General features: G+C 44.2%; 1 long non-coding RNA gene across 1 annotated transcript; it reads right to left on the bottom strand.

Moving 5' to 3' along the window:
- Positions 1–2,810: 2,810 nt before the first annotated feature.
- Positions 2,811–3,729, bottom strand: LOC123484553. The gene is made up of 3 exons (XR_006658575.1): positions 3,650–3,729; positions 3,176–3,240; positions 2,811–2,850 (listed from the first exon to the last, which is right to left on the bottom strand). It is a non-coding gene; the product is annotated as an uncharacterized LOC123484553 (long non-coding RNA).
- Between the last annotated feature and the right edge of the window lie 4,684 nt (positions 3,730–8,413).

Here is an 8,413-nt window from a genome sequence, read left to right as displayed (position 1 = left end):
AGTGGGTTGAGTCACTGACGTGATCTTCCTGTCCAGTTTGTCGCCCCCTCGGGCTCGTGCAGTGGAGGAGATCTTCGTGGGCTATTCTCAGCCTTGTCTCAAGGTAGTAGGTTGGTGGTCTGTTGATATCCCTCTGGTGGTGTGGGGGCTGTGCTTTGGCAAAGTGGGTGGGGTTATATCCTGCCTGGTTGGCCCTGTCTGGGGGTATCGTTGGACGGGGCCACAGTGTCTCCCGACCCCCCCTGTCTCAGCCGCCAGTATCTATGCTGCAATAGTCTATGTGCCGTTGGCTAGTCTGTCAGTCTGTTATATCTGGTGTTATTCTCCTGTCTTATCCGGTGTCCTGTGTGAATTTAAGTATGCTCCCTCTAATTCTCTCTCTCTCCCTCTCATCCCCGATGACCTGAGCCCTACAACCATGCCTCAGGACTACCTGGCCTGATGACTCCTTGCTGTCCCCAGTCCACCTGGTCGTGCTGCTGCTCCAGTTTCCACTCTTCTGCCTGCGGCTATGGAACCCTGACCTGTTCACCGGACGTGCTACCTTGTCCCAGACCTGCTGTTTTCAACTCTCTCGCTCTACCGCACCTGCTATTTCAACCTCTAAATGCCCGGCTATGAAAAGCCAAGTGACATTTACTCCTGATGTACTGACCTGTTGCAACCTCTACAAACGCTGTGATTATTATTTGACCCTGCTGGTCATCTATGAACGTTTGAACATCTTGGAGAAAAATCAGGCCTTAATGACCATGTACTGTTATAATCTCCACAGCCAGAAGGGGACTGGCCCCCCCTCAGAACATGGTTCCTCTCTAGTTTTTTTCCTAGGTTTCTGCCTTTCTAGGGAGTTTTTTCCTAACCACGTGCTTCTACATCTGTATTGCTTACTGCTTGGGGTTTTAGGCTGGGTTTCTGTATAGCACTTTGTGACATCTGCTGATGTAAAAAGGGCTTCATAAATTAATTTGATTGATTGAACAGATCAGGGTGTGACATTTGTGTTAACATAACTTTTCATCCAGTACTGTGATGTGACAACAGTTTAACATGTTGTGTTGTTGTTGTGTTAAAACCAGGAGGTGGTAAGGAGAAGAGGGGAAGTCCAGAAAAGAAGCAAAGGCCAGTCATTCTGAATTTAACTTCTCTTCTACGTGTCCAATGAGATCAGCATGATCTAATTTCCTCAAATGAAAGTGATGTTTTTTCAGAGACTGCTGTTCTGTGGTATAATTAACCTTATTTCGCTATGTAACTCTATTGAGCATGTGGTTTCACTGAAAGCTTTACTGAGCTACAGTACATTTAAGACACTTAAAATGTTCAACCATAGGCTAGGTCAGGGCTATCCAACCCAGTTCGTGGAGATCTACTCTCCTGTAGGTTTTCGCTCCAACCCCAGTTGTAACTAACCTGATTCAGTTTATCAACCAGCTGATTATTAGAATCAGGTGTGCTAAATTAGAGTTGGATTGAAAACCTACAGAACGGTAGCTTTCCAGGAACAAGGTTAATCCTTAAACGTTTGAGTAACATAATAAAAAAATCCCCATCAAAATCCGAGATTTTTGCATAGCCTCACGTCTCAATATCCTGCCTTCGCATCCGCGGTGGAATGTGGCCGAGCTACGGCGGTTTTTGTCGGTCTTCTCACCAAAACGTCTGTAGCGTCCGAACGGTTTGTCCGATAAACTAATATGACCCCCACTGTGGAAAGGGGAGACTCACAAATACGATGATGTTCTCCGTTTCGGTGTACAACCCCCTAAAGTGCCACAGGGCTCGTCTGAAGGTAACCCATACAAACAAATGGAAGTATGGAGGTAGTTTGGTACCAACAAAAATAAGAACTTAAATATGTCCCACAAAACTAAAATATTCCCTGAGCTTTCAGACACTTCAAACTTATGATTTATTTTGTGACAGTCTTTTTTGCCATTTATGAATGTGTTATTCAATGTGTTTCTATGGGCTATAGTAGTCAAGGCCAAATTAAATATTTAACAAAAAAATGTTTTATATATATATATTTTTTATACCTAAAGGGGGTCCTAAAATTCTAAATCAAATAGCTAAATGATCCATGGTATGACCATCTTAAAACAATTCCATATGTTAGCTTAGTAAATAATGAAATACAATCTAATTAAACTGAATCAATATTTATTCAGCTACATTAACACATCAATACACTTAAAAAATGAAATACAATGAACTTTCACAACTACAATTACAAACTGCAACTATATCAAGAGTTAATAAACCATATTCCCTGAGCTTAAAAACATTTTCTAAATAACTATTGTTATTATTATTAAAAGGCTACAGACAAAAGTTGTATGAAAATGATTTTAAAAGGTTAAACAAATATCCCCAAATATTAAGTAACTCGTAGAAAATATAAAAACTGTTGTTTTTCCTCCCAGCTGCTAGTATTGATGGCTGGTATAGGTCTCACTCTGCTGGTATTGATGGCTGGTATAGGTCTCACTCTGCTGGTATTGATGGCTGGCATAGGTCTCACTCTGCTGGTATTGATGGCTGGTATAGGTCTCACTCTGCTGGTATTGATGGCTGGTATAGGTCTCACTCTGCTGGTATTGATGGATGGTATAGGTCTCACACTCTGCTGGTATTGATGGCTGGTATAGGTCTCACTCTGCTGGTATTGATGGCTGGTATAGGTCTCTACACTCTGCTGGTATTGATGGCTGGTATAGGTCTCACACTCTGCTGGTATTGATGGCTGTGTAGGTACTGAAGTCAGAGTTCTGGACTCTCTTCTTCTTCTTTGGTCTCCTCTGTCCCTGGACGGATATCCAACGAGGCATAACACAGATCTCCTTCCTCCTGAGAGAAGAGAGAGAGAGAGAGAGAGAGAGAGAGAGAGAGAGAGAGAGAGAGAGAGAGAGAGAGAGAGAGAGAGAGAGAGACAGAGAGAGAGAGAGAGATTTTACAATTAATCTGTTAATATTATTCATATATAATCATACATTATTATTATTTCATGAAATGCATCATATCACTATGTTTTACTGCTTATTCCTTTAGTTTTTAATGAGTATACTCGCCAATGCATTGAATAGTACTGGGTTACAAATAACCTTGACTACAAATAAAGATGGCCACCAGTCATAGAACTACAACACCCATTCCGACTGTACAGATACATTACCTTCTCTCTTCTCTCACTTCCCCTGGTGGTCGTCCTGTTCAGAGGAACCTGAGTCTCAGATGCAGCTTCAGAGGAAGAGTTATCACCATTAAAACAACAAGTAAAGAACACATCTGATATTGAACTGTCAATTTAACATGGTTTACATTAGTTTACCAGAGTATTTGAAAGGTTTGATTGATTGATTGATGGCTGGTTTATTGATTGATTGATTATTTCATTGATTGATTGAGTTGGAGAGTAAAACAGATTAAGTGAGAGTGAATGTATACTAACTTTGTAAGTAAAATAATCAATTTTGTATATTATTGATGTTGTCAAAAACAGAAGATTAGGATATAGGATGTTCCTTACTTCAACAGTTAGTAAGATGGAATTTAAATATATCAAATCGACAAAAGGAATGAGTGAGTCAGTGCATGCTATGAAATAGTGAAAGAGCACATAATGCTATTAGTAATGAAGTTAGTTTACCTGTTGTTCTGCAGAAGGAGTAGACACAGAAAGTGGAGAGGAGGGAGGAGAGGAGAGCAGACACAGGACATAGACTGAACAGCAACATCCAACACAGTCCACAGTCTACATCAGGAGAGGAGGAGGACTCAGGAGGAGAGGAGGAGGAGGACTCAGGAGGACTGACGTCTGGACAAAACATTAAACACAAACAGAACTACTCTCTTAGAGTGAGTTGTCAATTATCTACTGCTGATTGGATGTTTACAGATGATCTTGAGGCAATGTTTTATGACCCTAGATCAGCCTCGGATGATTGATTCAAAATAACATTTAATGGAACCCAGACACACCAATACTAATACAATATTAATAATACCAAAGATACAGCAAGAAGATCTATATATAGAATAATAATAGTTCTTACCCAGTGAAATCCTAGTGGTGATGTTTCCATAGTGATAGACCCCTTTCTGTTTAATACCTCCCTTTCCCTCCATCATCCTCCACCTTGTACTCCACGTCCCACAGTAGTAGAGTCCCAGGTCAGATCCAGTGATGTTCTCAATCAGTAGATCATGGGAGTTGTTAGAGGGGGTTCCACACCACATTGTATCCAGGGAAAGGGGTTGGGATTATCAGAATTTTCTTGAAGATTAACGTAAACCTTGTCTGTCGAAATAACAAGACGCGGCTGGTACTTGTGAGAACAGTTCCTATACCACATAATGTATACTCCAGTAGTTATGATACAGTTACAGTAGAGAGTGATGTTGTCTCCTGGTCTGACTCTCAGCTCCACCTCTGCTGCAGAGATCCCATCCTGACTGGAGGAAACAGCACCTACAGGTAACAGAGGAACAGTGTTAGGATGAACTGACTGGAGGAAACAGCACCTACAGGTAGCAGAGGAACAGTGTTAGGATGAACTGACTGGAGGAAACAGCACCTACAGGTAGCAGAGGAACAGTGTTAGGATGAACTGACTGGAGGAAACAGCACCTACAGGTAGCAGAGGAACAGTGTTAGGATGAACTGACTGGAGGAAACAGCACCTACAGGTAGCAGAGGAACAGTGTTAGGATGAACTGACTGGAGGAAACAGCACCTACAGGTAGCAGAGGAACAGTGTTAGGATGAACTGACTGGAGGAAACAGCACCTACAGGTAGCAGAGGAACACTGTTAGGATGAACTGACTGGAGGAAACAGCACCTACAGGTAGCAGAGGAACAGTGTTAGGATGAACTGACTGGAGGAAACAGCACCTACAGGTAGCAGAGGAACAGTGTTAGGATGAACTGACTGGAGGAAACAGCACCCTACAGGTAGCAGAGGAACACTGTTAGGATGAACTGACTGGAGGAAACAGCACCTACAGGTAGCAGAGGAACAGTGTTAGGATGAACTGACTGGAGGAAACAGCACCTACAGGTAGCAGAGGAACAGTGTTAGGATGAACTGACTGGAGGAAACAGCACCTACAGGTAGCAGAGGAACAGTGTTAGGATGAATCACAGAATGTCACTTTGATATCATAAACTTCTCCACATGCAAAGATGAACCTCATCTCTTTACCACAGTGATCACAACATCACAATAATAAGACAACAGATCTAGTCAACTATAAAACCACATCAAGAAATCAGCTATCATCCAGCTATAAGGCCCAGTAAAACAAGTTACTCACATAAGAATGCAATCAGAGCAACACACAGCCTGTCCATCTGGTGGTCTGATGGTCTGATGGTGACTGTCAGAGAGTAGCTGGGTCTTTGAGTAACAAGGTCTTTGCTGCGTATTTCCGTGTTCATGATTTGACATACTTTACCATGAAAGGACATACGAGCAGCGATTGGTTTCGATCGAGTGGAAAGTTTTCAGCTTGTGGTCCTTTTCTCGGAAACCGATGTTGTGTGACATGAAAAGTAGGGTCTACAATCGAGGTAAACAGGCTTCACACATTCATGACGTCAATGGAAAATATTCAGCTTTGAGGTGTTCACCTTAGATAGCAACACCTTAAGAGACCTATAGACACTCTATGAAGAAATAAAAACACATTTTGATGACTGAGTTGACCTTGAAGAAAATACATTTACACAGAGGCTTAAAGTAGGCCTATAGGACTTTATACCTGTAGTCAGAAAGTAGGTCTAATTTTAGCCCTAAAGTTTGCCATACACACTCTGGTCAATATGTGTGAATGGGAGAGATATCTGTGACAAATTAACTTGTAATAATAACGTTTGGACTCTCACACTCTGGCCTAATGAAAGACCCAGCTACTCTGACCCTGTTACTGAAAGACCCAGCTACTCTGACCTGTTAAAACTGACAGACCCAGCTACTCTGACCCTGTTACTGAAAGACCCAGCTACTCTGACCCTGTTACTGAAAGACCCAGCTACTCTGACCCTGTTACTGAAAGACCCAGCTACTCTGACCCTGTTACTGAAAGACCCAGCTACTCTGACCCTGTTACTGAAAGACCCAGCTACTCTGACCCTGTTACTGAAAGACCCAGCTACTCTGACCCTGTTAGTGAAAGACCCAGCTACTCTGACCCTGTTACTGAAAGACCCAGCTACTCTCGACCCTGTTACTGAAAGACCCAGCTACTCTGACCCTGTTACTGGAAAGACCCAGCTACTCTGACCCTGTTACTGACAGACCCAGCTACTCTGACCCTGTTACTGAAAGACCCAGCTACTCTGACCCTGTTACTGAAAGACCCAGCTACTCTGACCCTGTTACTGACAGACCCAGCTACTCTGACCCTGTTACTGAAAGACCCAGCTACTCTGACCCTGTTACTGAAAGACCCAGCTACTCTGACCCTGTTACTGAAAGACCCAGCTACTCTGACCCTGTTACTGACAGACCCAGCTACTCTGACCTGTTACTGACAGGACCCAGCTACTCTGACCCTGTTACTGAAAGACCCAGCTACTCTGACCCTGTTACTGAAAGACCCAGCTACTCTGACCCTGTTACTGAAAGACCCAGCTACTCTGACCCTGTTACTGAAAGACCCAGCTACTCTGACCCTGTTACTGAAAGACCCAGCTACTCTGACCCTGTTACTGACAGACCCAGCTACTCTGACCCTGTTACTGAAAGACCCAGCTAATCTGACCCTGTTGCTGAAAGACCCAGCTACTCTGACCCTGTTACTGAAAGACCCAGCTACTCTGACCCTGTTACTGAAAGACCCAGCTACTCTGACCCTGTTACTGAAAGACCCAGCTACTCTGACCCTGTTACTGAAAAGACCCAGCTACTCTGACCCTGTTAGTGAAAGACCCAGCTACTCTGACCCTGTTACTGAAAGACCCAGCTACTCTGACCCTGTTACTGGAAAGACCCAGCTACTCTGACCCTGTTACTGACAGACCCAGCTACTCTGACCTTACTGACAGACCAGCTACTCTGACCCTGTTACTGAAAGACCCAGCTACTCTGACCCTGTTACTGAAAGACCCAGCTACTCTGACCCTGTTACTGAAAGACCCAGCTACTCTGACCCTGTTACTGACAGACCCAGCTACTCTGACCCTGTTACTGACAGACCCAGCTACTCTGACCCTGTTACTGACAGACCCAGCTACTCTGACCCTGTTACTGAAAGACCCAGCTACTCTGAACCTGTTACTGAAAGACCCAGCTACTCTGAACAACAGGAAGTCAGTGTGGGTTTCCCTGTGTACTGAGTGTGTCTTTTCAGCCAATCAGTGACTAGCTCTTATATGAGTACTGTAATGCCAACATCATAATATCAGACTTACCAACATTAGTAGTGGTCAATGTATGTATCTGTTTACATGAGTGCACATATATGTGGGTATATTGGAGTGTGTCCATATGATTGTGTATCATGTATAGTCCTATGTCTGTGGTTGTGGTTTACTCAGGTAGTGTTGCTGCTCTTTAGGGAGGTTAAGGAGGGCTGGGTTTCAGGTCTGAGGGAGGACTGAGGGGGTTAAGGGGGGCTGGGTTTCGGGTCTGAGGGAGGACTGAGGGGTTAAGGGGGCCTGGGTTTTCAGGTCTGAGGGAGGACTGAGGGGTTAAGGGGGCCTGGGTTTCAGGTCTGAGGGGTTCAGGGGGGCCTGGTTTCAGGTCTGAGGGAGACTGAGGGGTTAAGGGGGGCCTGGGTTTCAGGTCTGAGGGGAGGACTGAGGGGTTATGGGGGGGGGCCTGGGTTTCTAGGTCTGAGGGAGGACTGAGGGGTTAAGGGGGGCCTGGGTTTCAGGTCTGAGGGGAGGACTGAGGGGTTAAGGGGGGCCTGGGTTTCAGGTCTGAGGGGAGGACTGAGGGGGTTAAGGGGGGCCTGGGTTTCAGGTTTGAGGGAGGTCTGAAGGGTTAAGTGGGGCCTGGAATTCAGTTCTGTGGGGTAGTTTTCAGGTCTGTAGAAACCACAATGTTTCCATCTACTTGACACGTGATGTGTCAACTGCTTGGCCAGCCACTCTATACCTTCTCATAAGTGTGTGTGTGAGCGTGCATGCATGCTTGCTTGTTTGTATGACTCTATTATTATCTAATTATATGTAATATTCTCTCCAGGTATGCATGGTATAAAGTGTAGTATTAACAGGCTGTAAGAGGGAACAGATACCAGATAGATACTTTATGATGTTACTTTGACTGAAACAACAAAGTCATTCAGCTGTATCAACACCTCTAAGACTCAAGTCATGAGGTGTGACTTCCTCATGTGGTGTGTGGGTCCATCTCAGTCTGGATGTGTTCCACATCTGAAGTCTAACATTACCCATCAGACCTT

This window comes from Coregonus clupeaformis, unplaced genomic scaffold (genome assembly GCF_020615455.1).
Source record: "Coregonus clupeaformis isolate EN_2021a unplaced genomic scaffold, ASM2061545v1 scaf0354, whole genome shotgun sequence".
NCBI classification, from domain to species: Eukaryota; Metazoa; Chordata; class Actinopteri; order Salmoniformes; family Salmonidae; genus Coregonus; species Coregonus clupeaformis.
The sequence above is the reverse complement of the archived record's forward strand: the minus strand, read 5'-3'. Positions and strand labels throughout refer to the sequence as shown.